Genomic DNA, 12,973 nt, shown 5'->3' with positions numbered 1-12,973 from the left:
CAAACGGATGCAAAAAAATAGTTAATAATAATTATTTTTTAAAATATTTTATTGATATATTCATAAGTGACACAGAGAGAGAGGCAGAGACATAGGCAGAAGGAGAAGCAGGCTCCCTGCAGGGAGCCCCATGTGGGACTCCATCTCAGGACCCCAGGATCATGACCTGAGCCAAAGGCAGATGCTCAAATACCAAGCCACCCAGGTGTCCCAATAATAATTATTTTTTTTCCAATAATAATTATTATTAGTGGCTCACAACTAGATCTAGTCATTCAAGGATTTCATTTAGTGTCCTTGCCATATCTTGGCTCTGCTTTCTTCTATGGCTCTGTTCTCAGGCACACAAGCTCTTCTCCAGGGTGACAAGATGGCCCTCAGAAGCTCCAGGCTTGCTTTCTTCCCCTGCTGGAAGAGAGATTGCCTGTCTCCTGCTAAAAATCTCAGGGTTCCCCCTGATTCGCTGTCAATTGGGTCACATGCTCATCTTTGAACCAATCCTTTGGTCAGGCAGGATCACCAAGGCAAAATAAGTCCCACCCCAGGTACAGAGGCTGATATTGGCAGAGAGAATTCCCCAGGGAAATTGGGGTGCTTTTTCCAAAAGACAACACACGTTCACCATCTGGTAGTTCCTGCCTCTCTGTTAACCAAGCTTAAGGAGAGGCTGTCATCAGGAATAATAATAATAATTAATAATAATAATAATAATAGCGAGCTCTTATGAGCCCTCACAATGTGCCAGGTATAATACTAAATCCTTTATTGACATTATCATATTCATTCCTCACATTATCATAGTTACTCGTAATGTTTATTCCTTATCATAATCTAACTTCCCCAATGGGCCAACTGATGCTTAGAAGATTTTAGGAATTGTTCCAAGTTCATAAGGATTTTTTTTTTTTTTGCTTTAAGATTTTATTTATTTACTCATGAGAAACAGAGAGACAGAGAGGTAGAGACACAGGCAGAGGGAGAAGTACGCTCCATGCAGGGAGCCCAACGTGGGACTGATCCTGGGTCTCTAGGATCATGCCCTGGGCCGAAGGTGGCACTAAACCTCTGAGCTATCCAGGCTGCCCAGTTCATAAGGATCTTAAGGAGTGGAAACAGGTAGTCCTTTTCCCAAACCTGTGCTCTTAGCTTCTCTACAAACTACGCTTAGAACTGGTCTCTCAGGGGATCCCTGGGTGGCGCAGCGGTTTAGCGCCTGCCTTTGGCCCAGGGCACGATCCTGGAGACCCGGGATCGAATCCCACGTCGGGCTCCCGGTGCATGGAGCCTGCTTCTCCCTCTGCCTGTGTCTCTGCCTCTCTCTCTCTCTCTCTCTCTCTGTGACTATCATAAATAAATTTAAAAAAAAAAAAAAAAAAAAAGAACTGGTCTCTCAGAATTGCCAGCATCTTCCAAAGAGGAAGTTCCAAGCCTTCTAAAGTGCTATGTTGCAAAGGCTACCTGGTGTGGGATGGCAGATAGCATACTGATGCTCACTTAGAGTCATTCATGACTCTCAGAGGGCTTGTCCCAGAGCAGCACCATGGACCTAGTGCCATGAATACCGCAAGTTGTGACAAGAGAAGTCCAACCCAAGGATCATTGTGGGTTTAAGGGCCTAGAATCCTAGGTGCCCTCCCCTCATCTTCCCACCCACCAGGAGTGGTGGATAAAGAATGTGCCATGGAGGGATTGTGTTAGGTTTGATGTTCGATCCTCTGTTCTGCCACTAACAAGCCGTATGTGTCCTCGAATAAACTCCATTAATCTCTCTGAGCCTCGGTTTCCAAATCCATAAAATGAGCGCAATAACACCTTCTCAAAGGGATGTGAGGATTACATTGCATGTGAAGTCCTGCCTGCCTATCACCCCATTGGTGTCCCATGAAGTTCCTTCTCTCTGCATTATCCCTCTTCCCATCCTAGAGATTTAGCAAAGGACACAGCAGGGAAAGAAAGGAGAAGCACCCTCTCTCCTGGCCAGCTGCCGTGCTCTCATCCTCTCCTCCTCCTGGGTTTGAATCCCAGCTCAGTTGTCCTCTTCCCAGCTTTGTGACCTTGGGTAAGTCCCCATCACCGCCCCCTCCTCAGCTGAAGAACACATCTCCCTCATGAAAACCCCCTTGGTAAAGTTGCCTAGCACTTGGCTTGTTGACGCTGAGTCTGAAACGGTGAAAGGGGACAGAGCCGGGTGGTTTCGGCTGCTTCTGCTTGGGGCAGGGCCTGAGATGTCTGGTCAGCAGACGGGCCCTCTCAACTCCTCTTCCCATCTCCTGAATAATTCATGACAAACAAAATGGCTGGCCCAGACCCGGGCCCTCCCTCCTCCTGGGCTGGGGAGGGAGAAAAGTTTCTAATTACAGGTCAGCCGCCTGCCTCCCCCCTCCCCGCGCCCCTGGGCGCTGCACACAGGGGGTATTTATGGGAAGAGAGGGAGGGGAGGGGCTCGGTCCCAGCCCCTTTCAAGAAGGAACTCAACTCCTTTTGAAATTGCAGCCTGGGCTTGCTAAGGCCTAGGGATAGACTAAGGGGGGAAAATAAAGAAAAGAAAAGAAAACCTTAGGATCAGCAGGAAGGGGAAACCCTGCTGAGGGATCAGAGTGATGTGTCCAGAAAAAAACGGCAGGTCAAGGAGGGGCTCTGGGGGAGACCAAGGCAAGGGGAATACACTTGCCCAAGTCCCATGGAGTGTCTAGCCAAGCTGGACTTCAAAAGGAGGATATCCTGATGCAAAACCACAGCCTCTCAGCCACCCTCTGGTTTCCTCACCTGTAAAATGGGGAGAAACACAGAACCTACCTCACAGAGTGGTCAGGGAGCTACAGGAGCAGGTACCTGTGACGTGCTTAGCATACTGGCACAGAACTCAACAAATATATAAGAGTAGTGGGGTTGTTCTTTTTTACATTATGCTGCCTCCAAGGGGAGCTCAGGAAAGGACAAGGATGTTAGAGAAGGTTCAGGGAGATCATGAGAGGAAAGAAAAATTATTTGTCAGGGAGTTTAGTACAGTGATTTAGAGTAAGGACCCCATATATTTCTTTCTCTTTCTTTCTTTTTTCTTTTTCTTAAAAAAGATTTTATTTATTTATTCATGAGACACACACAGAGAGAGGCAGAGACACAGGCAGAGAGAGAAGCAGGCTCCCTGTGGGGAACCTGATGTAGAATTCAATCCCAGGACCCTGGGATCACAACCTGAGCCAAAGGCAGACGCTCAACCACTGAGCCACCCAGGTGCCCCAGAGCCCCATATATTTTCATTTAAAAAAACAACAATAAGGACCCCAGGAATAGGCTGCATGGGTTCAGTTCCAACTCTGCCTCTTCATGGCTGTGTGATCTTGGCCAAGTTGTTGTACTTCTTTGAGCCTCTGGATTCACCATCTGTCATAAATGGTGACCATTGCCATTAGTGGAGGGTGGATGGATAAAGTCTCAGTCCACAAGGAACTTACTGCTAGAAAGGTTATGCTAATCAAGAGCATTTACTGAATGCCTACTGCATGCGGCAATCTGTGCCTGCCACATCAAAGAACTCGCAGTCTACTAGAAAACCCACACTAATCTAGAACATATTACTGTGTGTCTACTGTGTATGGGTCCTGTGCGCTCTGCAGACCTTCACTCAACCTCACAGCATTCACCCCCATTTTATATATGAAGAGGCTGAATTCAGCTCAGAGGTCAGGAACCGAGAAGGGGTTTGAAACTAAGGTGGGCATCACTCAACAGCATGAATGAATCTCCAAACTGCATGTTAAGGGAAAAAAGCCAGACGTGAAAGAGTATACATTGTAGGATTTCATTTACATGAAATTCTAGAAAAATGCAAACTAACCTATAATGACAGAAAGCAGATCAGTGGTTGCCTGGGAACAGGGGGTGAGGGGAGGAGGGCAGGCATTGATGGCAAAGGGGCGTGGGGGAACTTTTTGGGGAGACGGAAATGTTTTATATCTGACAGTAACACTAGTTACATGGATGTAATCATTTGTCAGTGCTCACTGAACCGGACACTGAAAATGGGTGCATCTCACTGCATCTAAATTCTATCTCAATGAATCTGATTTTTAAAAAGAAGACGGGAAAACTGCCCCAGACCTCAGAGCCCTGCAACCTTTCTTATATCATTTGAGTGTCTGATTTCAAGTTCGTTTGTGGGCAGAAACTGGATCAGATTCTGGGCCTTACAAAAACGTTCTCAAACCTACTAGTTCAGATCAACAAATACATCTTGGGCACCTCCCTTGTGCTGGGTGCTGAGGTCACAGAGCAATCAGCCTAGGGGGGGAAACAGGAGAAAACGGGCAAATAGGCACAATGCAGTGCAGTTTATGTTCTGACAGGGTAAGTGAGACATTAAGCGTGTGCCCACCGGGTTGTAGTAACAGATACTGCACCAAGCCCAAGCCCTGAGGAGGGAGGGGGGGGGGGGGTGGTGGCTGAGGGTAGTGAGGGCCCCAGGAATGCCTGGATTCAAATCCCCACCCTGCTTCTGGCTAGTGCTGTGACCTTGGGAACACAGCATGCTTCAGTGTCCACCTCTGGAAAATATGTAGCAAAGTAGCCCTGAAGGGCTATGTGAAAATGAAGGAAGGCAGGGGACATCCCATGTCTGACACACTGTGCACAGTAAATGACCAGTAATTGTTAGCTGTTCCTATCATGAATGAAAAGCAGGGAGCTGGAGGGCATACAGAGAAGGGGGTACTCCCTACCCAACCTGAGGGTGGGAGAGGGGTCAGGGATGCTTTCCCAGAGAGGTGATGCTTGAGGAGGAGTTGGCCAGTTTAAGTGGCCACAGGGGCAGAAGAGAGTGGGAATCGCTTGGAGCAAATGCTCAATAAATATTTGCTCAATAAACAAAAAATAAAACAAAATAAAGACTGCGCAAGTCCCGCCTGTAACCAGGGGGATAGAAAAGCCTGCCAGGGCAGACTGGGGGTTCCTGGGGAAGCCGGATCTGGGTGGCTGGCCCCGCTGTCAGGCTCCAGACTTTTCTGGAATACAGGGCCCTCCTTGGCCTGGCCCAGCACCGCCCTGTGCCCTGCCCCGTGCTCCAGGGAGGGACATGGACACCGCCAGACTTCAGACCTGGAGCCCGCGGGAGGGGGAACCGGGGTGCGGTGGGCTGGCGGGGCGGGGGTCCTCCGGGGCCTTCACCCCCCCCCCCCCCCCCCAGCGAGAATGGCCAAGTCCCTGCGAGGCGCCTCCCGCGCCCCCGTTGTCCGAGCCACAAAGGGCCCGGATCAATGGAAGGCGGGAGCGGCCGAGGGGCCTTCTCTTTGTGCGGCTGTCTCAGGCCTGTTTGCACCGCCGTCTCCGCGCCCCCATTGATCAGGCATGTGGAAAGATTCCGCCTCCCGGGCTCCCTTTGTGGCCGCGTTGCCAGGCTGCGCCCGGCGTGACTGCACCGCGCTGGGCGCTCCCGCTCGCGGTGGGCACCGGGCTGCGAGACGGGGCGGGGTCCCCAGGGGGCTGGCTTGCCAGATTTAGCAAATACAAACACAGGACGCCCGATTAAATTTGAATTTCTGATAAACAACGAGGAAGAGCAAAACAAAACAAAACAAAAACAAAAACACCAAATACTTTTTTAGTGTAAGTATGTCCCAAATATGGCGTGGGACATACTTATACTAAAAAAAGTATTTATTTGTCCGAAATTCCAATTTAACTAACCATCCTGTGTGTCATCTGGCACCTATCAAAGGGGAAGCCTAATACAACTGCACTGCGCGGCACTTACGCTGGTACCTCTCCTGTCTGGCAGTTTGTTTGCTTTTGCTTTTTGACCATCTCGTCGTAACCCCTGTAACCACCAGGTAGAGACTATATCTTCCTTTAAATGAATTTTTTAATTTAAAAATTATTAACAATGATTTCCTGATGCATAGATTACATACATTAATTTGAACAAATATTAATATGTCTCTGGGTACTTTTTTTTTTTTTTTTTTTACCGATGCAGACACCCATGTGACCAGAATATCATGAACCCCATCACCCCAGAAGGCTTCCTTGGATATTGCTTCCTGTCCAGAACATCCCGTGTTGGCAGCCGCTATTCTGACTTCCCTCACCATAGATTAGTTTTAGTTCTTGAACTTCGTATGAATGGAGTCATATAGAATGTAGTCTCTTGAGTCTGGCTTCTTTCACTCAACATTATGTTTGTGAGATTGGTCCATGTTGGGGCCTGGATCCGTATGCTTGTTCTCTTTCACTGCCCGCTGAGGAGTATTCCATTGGATGGCTGTACCAAGGTTGGTTCTCCGTTCTCTCGTTGATAGATGTCTCGGCTGTTTCCAGTCTTTGGCTACTATGAATAAAGCTGCTATGATCAGACTTGTACTAGTCATTGTACAGACTTAAATATATTTAACCTAAGCGATACTATTTGTGAATTCATAGGCTTGGAATGCTTGTTTCATTTTTCCCCCCTACACATGCAATATATAACTATTCCACATGTTTATGTGAGTATTTTTATGCCAACCAAGCTCACCTTCTGCAGGGTCAATGGCCACATGCCAAACTGCAGAAAAAAGTTAAGAGAACAGGCAGGCTCAGAGTGGGTCCTAGGCAAGTGAGTTAGCTCCTTTGAGCCTTAGTTTCTTCATCTGTGATAATGCTAATTGCCTCACAGGATGGTTGAAAGGCAAAATGGGATAATGCCATCTAAAAAGGCTGAGCATGTAGTGGGTGGTCTACATCAGGGCCCCTATCAAGCTCTGGATTGATGCCTGCCCTCACTGCATCCTCATTTCAAACTTTTGAGGCAGGTGCTGTGATTATCAGCCCATTTTACAGATGAGGAAACTGAGGCTCTGGGAGGCAGTCACTTGCTTGTGATGGCCAGTTAGCAAGATACAAAGCCAATCACCCAGTGTGGTTTCCAGAGCTGGGGAAACAGGAATGACCCAGGAAGGATGAGGCTCAGCCTGGAAAAGAGAACTGGGCACCTTCCCCTTCCCGTCTCTGTGTCCTCCAATAGCACCCAAGCTAAAGGCAAGCAGGTGGCTGTGGGGCCTGGTTTCTCTTTGGAGAATGGAAAGAGCTGGGTTGGACATTTCTAGGAGAGGCCAAGCCTCCCAGCCACCGGGCAAGTGGGAGGACAGGCAGGGCGAGTCTGACAGGGTTGGGGGGGGGGCGGGCAGAGGAAGCAGGAAGCAGGAGGAAAAGCCCAACCCTCTTGCAGAACTGCAGTCACAGCCGCTGGGCAGAGCCCGGCATCAGCTACCTGCCATCTGAAGGGCACGGGAACTGCTGATCTCAGGCGATTAGCATAACAATCCCGATCTAGCGTCCTGGGGCCCAAAGCTGGGTCTGCACAATCCCATTTCAAGCCCGCTCTTTCTTTAGCTGGCTAATTATGGGGAGGGGGGGTAAATAGGGGAGACACGATCTTCTTAAAGGGCCCCATCACCCAGGACCCAGCCTGGGGCTGGGAGCAGGGAAAGGTCCCAACAGTACCTCCAGCTCTGGCAAAGTGTGGGTGCCAAGCACCCTGGGCCATACGGAAAAATGACTATCCTCACTAGCGATTTCAAAGAGCTTCCTGCTTCAACCCTTCTTGGCCTCATTAGTGCACAACTACAGGATATATCCTATTCAGAGCTGTATCTTGGTGCTTGGCACAGAGTAGGTGCTCAAATAAGTCACAAGCACAGAGCCTGTGGGTGCTCAAGTCTCTACCTACTGATATAATGAGGCCCCATGCTGGGTGCTAATGGAGAGCACTGAGAGAGCCCCACCTTTGCAGGTCCGTAAGGGTCTTCCTTCTGCCCATTCCCACTCTCAGGGTACTAAACAACCCTCCCCCCCCTTCCTGCCCCTTGCCCCTCCAGCCTCCTGGCAACAGGAGTCAAACAGAGCACCTGAGTTAGACTGGGCAGAGCACAGAGATAAAGCTGGGTTTGGTCCTAACTCTGCCACTTATCAACTATATAATCTTAGGCATGCCTCTTAACCTCTGAGGCTCAGTTTTCTCATTCATAAAATGGGGACAATAATCAAAACTCGCTTCAAACATGTTTTATGAGCATTCACTAAAATACCACTTGGGAGTGCATGTCACATGATTGGGGCTCAGGAAATGGGCATCCTTTCTCTGCCTTCTATAGAAACATCCACTGTGTTATTTACTACCAATGTAGCCATTCAAGAGCCAGTTTGTTCTTATTCTAATTGTTTCCACTTCAGCCTAGCCTCCTTTGTGGGTTCCCAGGGCCACCCCATTTATTAAATGCCCATAATATGCCAGTCTGCATTCAGCACTTAAATTCTCTCTCCGACCCTTGAAACACCTATGTGAGGTGAGTTCTATCTACACTGTTCAAAGAAGAGCAAAATGAACTCAGAGAGGCAAAGTGACTTGCCCAAGGCCACCCAGCTAGAAGGTTTCAAAAGGAGGCCTAAGCTCAGCTACTCCTAACAACAATGGTTCAGGGGGCAGGAAGGGATGGCAGTTACTGTGGCCACTACCCCTTTCCCATTCAACCAGCTAGCCAAGTCTCGGTTCTTCTGATCATGTACTGTGTGTTGAGCTTTGTGCTGACAACTGAGGACAGAACTGAGTGTGAGATAGACATATTCAGTTATTCTGCTATCCTGGAGTTGGCACCTGACAGCAATCACGTAATTTCTGTGACTGATGAGGGCCTTGAAGAGAGTAAAATGAGATGATGTGCTAGAGTCATGGGTGTCCAAGAAGGCTTCTCTTGGGGAAGTGCTACTTGAACTTTAGGCTAAACCTTCAAAGATGGGGCAGGAGAGTGTAGCAGAGGAGCAAGTGCAAAGATCCTGGGGCAGGGTGGGGTTTGAAGTGTTGAGGCGCTGAAAGGCAGCCCTGGAGTTGGAGCAGCGTAAGAGAAGGTAAGAGTGAGGTGAGAGGAAGGGCCCTAACCAGGCTGGGCTTCTGGGACTCCATAAGAAATGAGGATTCCCTTCCTCCCTCTCTCCCTCCCTCCAACACTTCCCTTCCCTTCTCTTTTCTTCCCTTCCCTTCCCTTCCCTTCCCTCCCAGCCTATTTTCTAGGCACTGGGCCAGGGGCTGAGGGCCTGTGAGTTTCTCCACCCTTCTCCCTCTCTCCCCATCTCTCCTCCTCTCCCTTCCCCCTCCTCTTCTGAACAGCTGCCCCACCCCCACTGGTCCAGCTCTCCTCCCTCCCTCCTCCCCTCCCCCTGACAATGAGAACGAACCCTGAGCCCAGCTCTCCATAGTATCGTCCCTTTAAGGAATCCCTAAATCCGGACACCCCTCTCCTCCCCCACCTGAGAACCAATTAGGGTTCCCGAATTCAAGTAGAGGCTTTTGTGTGTCACGTGTTTACGGAACAAAGCCCTCTCCGGCAGGAATAAAAGCTTCTATTCAGGAGCCAGTTTGTTCTCATTCTAATCGTTTCCACTTCAGCCTAGCCTCCTTCGCGGGTTCCCAGGGTCGCCCAGCTCGGCCTCACCTTCCCGCCTCAGCACCCCGCATTAGGGCCCTACCCAAAGGCAGGTGGCCACAGACCCGGGGCTTGGCCCACCTTTTCCTCCTGAAGGATCAGATGAGGGCAGCCAGCTCTGAGCTGGACCCTGTGCTCAGATTCACCAGCTCCACCCTGTAGGACTGATACTATCTTTAACGCAGGGGAGGGAACTGAGGCGCAGAGGGGCTGGGGAACTTGCCCGAGGTCACACAGCTAGCGAGAGGGGGAGTCTAGACTCTCCAGCATTATGCTTCAGTACCCTCAGCTGGTCCTAGGGTAGCAGAGTGAGGGAGAAGAGAGCTGTCATTTTCACAAAGCCCCTGGGGCCAGGCACCTGCTGAATATTAGCGACTCCTCACAATGCCATGGGAAGAAGCAACAATGGAGGTCAAAGTCACAGAGGAGTGTGTGGCAGGAGGGGAGTTGGAATTCAGGACTCTGAGGATGGAGAGGTGGGGAGAGTATGGTACTTCCAGACAATGGAGTCATTAAGAAAAACGTATTGATATGGAATGGTCATTGATATATTGCCAAGGGAAAAAAGGCGATATGCTGAGAGTAACATAATCCCACTTGTGTAAAAGAGAAAGGAAATATCTGCACATAAATACCCATATACACATACTGTGCATCTCTATATAGAAAACCTTTGAAGAAGAGTACATACTAAATTGTGGCATCTGTTCATTTCCTTTGGAGAGTACAAAAGGGAAGTGAAACAGGTCACGTGGTGCCATTCTGTGTTGTGTAAAAAGATATATTTTCTTATCACGATCATGAATTTCTTTCATTATTTTTGTTTTATTGAGGTTAACTTAAGTATTTTAAGGTGTACAATTCAGTTGCATTTAGTACATTTACAATGTTGTGCAACCATCACTCCTGTCTAGTTCCCGAACATTTTGTCACCCCAGAGTCAAAGCCCATACTCCTGAACTAGTCACCCCCATTCTGCCACCACCCCTACCCCCAACAACCACTGATCTATTTTCTATCTCTATGGATTTATCTATTCTGGATATTTCATATAAATGGAATCATAAAATATGTGACCTTCTGTGTCTGGCTTTTTTCATGTTTTTGAGGTTCAGCCACGTCATAGCAGGTGTCAGCACTTTGTTCCTTTTTATGCTTGAATTATATTCCATTGTATGGATATGCCACATTTCATTTATTCATTCATCACTTGATGGGCATTTGGGTAGTTTCCACCTTTTGGCTACTGTGAAGAATGCTGGTAGGATCATTCAAGTACAAGTTTTTGTTTGAATACCTGTTTTCAATTCTTTCAGATAGATGGCTAGTAGATGGGTCATAGATAATTCTTTGTTTATCTTTAGATAGATAGATAAGATCTATCTTTAAAGGTTTTATTTATCTATTCATGAGACACACACACACACACACACACACACACACACACACACAGAGACCGAGACAGAGACACAGGCAGAGGGAGAAGCAGGTTCCATGCAAGGGAGCCTGATGCAGGACCTGATCCCAGGACTCCAGGATCACACCCTGAGACCAACCGCTGAGCCACCCACGTGTCCTGGTAATTCCATGTTTAATATTTTGAGGATACACCAAAGTGTTTTCCATAGCACCACACCATTTTACATACCTACTAGTAATGTGCAGAAGATTTCAACTTTTCCACATTCTTGCCAACTCTTGTAATTTTCCTTAACTTGTTTCATTATTATTATTATTATTATTATTATTACTATTATTATAGCCATCCTGGGGTACCTGGCTGGCTCAGTTGGTTAAGCGCCTGCCTTTGGCTCAGGTCATGATCCTGGGGTCCTGGAATGGAACTGCATGGGGCTTCCTGCTCGGTGGGGAATCTACTTCTCCCTCTCTCTGCCCACACTGCTCATGTTCTTTCTGACTATCTCTTTCTCTCAAATTAAAAAAAAAAAAAATTATGGCCATCCTAGTGGGTATGAAGTGGTATCTCATTGTGGCTTTGATTTTTGTTTCCCTTATGGTCAATGATACTGAGCATTTTTCCTTCCTTATTTCTATTGTTTTAAAGATCTCATTTATTTATTTTAAAGATTATATTGTGTTTTTTTAATGTAATATCTACCCTCCCATGTGGGGCTTGAACTCACAACCCCTGAGATCAAGGGTCCATGCTCTACTGACTGAGCCAGCCAGGTGCCCCATTATTTTTTTTAATTGAAGAATAAATGACATATAATATTGTATTTATTTCAGGTGTACAACACTGTGATTCAATATTTATATACATTACAAAATAGCCACCACAGTAACTCTTATTATCATCTGTCATCATATAAAGTTGTTACAAGGGTGCCTGACTGACCCAGTCAGTGGGGCACAGTATGCTTGATCTTGGGGTTGTGAGTTTGAGACCCACGTTAGGTGTAGAGATTACTTAAAAATAAAATCTTTTTAAAAAATGACTTATTTAGGGATGCCTCGGTGGCTCACTGGTTGACCGTCTGCCTTTGGCTCAGGGCGTGATCTCGAGGTTCCAGGATCAAGTCTCACATCAGGCTCCATGTGGAGAGTCTGCTTCTCCCTCTGCCTATGTCTCTGCCTCTCTCTCTGTGTCTCTCAGAATAAATAAATAAAATATATTTTTTAAAGAAAAGGACTTATTTGTCTATTTTAATGAGAGAGAGAGAGAGAGAGAACATGAGTGGGAGGGGCAGAAGAAGAGGAGGAAAGAATCTGAGGCAGACTCTCCGCTGGACGCAGAGCCCAACTCAGAGCTTAATCCCACGACACCAAGATCATGATTCTAGTCATGATCTAGATTCATGATTCAACAAGAGTTGAATGACTAACTGTCTGTACCACCCAGGTACCCCTAAAAATAAAATCTTACAAAAGAAAAAAACATAGAACACTTGGATGGCTCAGTTGGTTAAGCATGTCTGAATCTTGATTTGTGCTCATGTCATGATCTCAGGGTCAGAGATGGAGCTCTGCATGGGGTTCCATACTGGGTGTGGACTCTTCCTGAGTTTCTCTCCCTCTCCCTGTGCCCCTTCCCCTGGCACACAGACACACTCTCTCTCTAGAATAAATAAATCTTTAAAAAACCCCAAAGTTATTACAATATTGTCAACTATATTCCCTATGCTGTGCATTATATCAGGTGTCTTATTTATTTTATAACTGGAAGATTGTACTTCTTAATCCCTTTCACCCATTTTGTCCATCGCCGACCCTATCTCCCATCAGGCAATCAAGAGTTGCCCCTCTTTTGCTCATTTTAAAATGAGTTATTTTCCAGGGTGCCTGGATTGCTTGGTCAGTAGAGCATGTGACTCTTGATCTCAGGGTCATTGAGCTCAAGCCCCACGTTGGGTGTTGAGATCACTATTGAAATTAATTAATTAATTAATTAATTAATTAGTTAGTTAGTTGTCTTTTTATTATTGAGTTGTAAGAGTTTCTTTTTTTTTTTCCCCAAGATTTTAATTATTTTTTCCCGAGAGACCAGAGAAAGAGAGAGA

At 47.2% G+C, this 12,973-nt stretch overlaps 1 long non-coding RNA gene across 1 annotated transcript; it reads right to left on the bottom strand.

The window, feature by feature from the left end:
• Window positions 1–5,901: 5,901 nt before the first annotated feature.
• On the bottom strand, window positions 5,902–10,410 carry LOC102156443. The gene is made up of 2 exons (XR_005379268.1): window positions 9,534–10,410; window positions 5,902–6,322 (listed from the first exon to the last, which is right to left on the bottom strand). It is a non-coding gene; the product is annotated as an uncharacterized LOC102156443 (long non-coding RNA).
• Between the last annotated feature and the right edge of the window lie 2,563 nt (window positions 10,411–12,973).

Source organism: Canis lupus, chromosome 26 (assembly GCF_011100685.1).
Source record: "Canis lupus familiaris isolate Mischka breed German Shepherd chromosome 26, alternate assembly UU_Cfam_GSD_1.0, whole genome shotgun sequence".
Taxonomy (NCBI): Eukaryota; Metazoa; Chordata; class Mammalia; order Carnivora; family Canidae; genus Canis; species Canis lupus.
The sequence above is the reverse complement of the archived record's forward strand: the minus strand, read 5'-3'. Positions and strand labels throughout refer to the sequence as shown.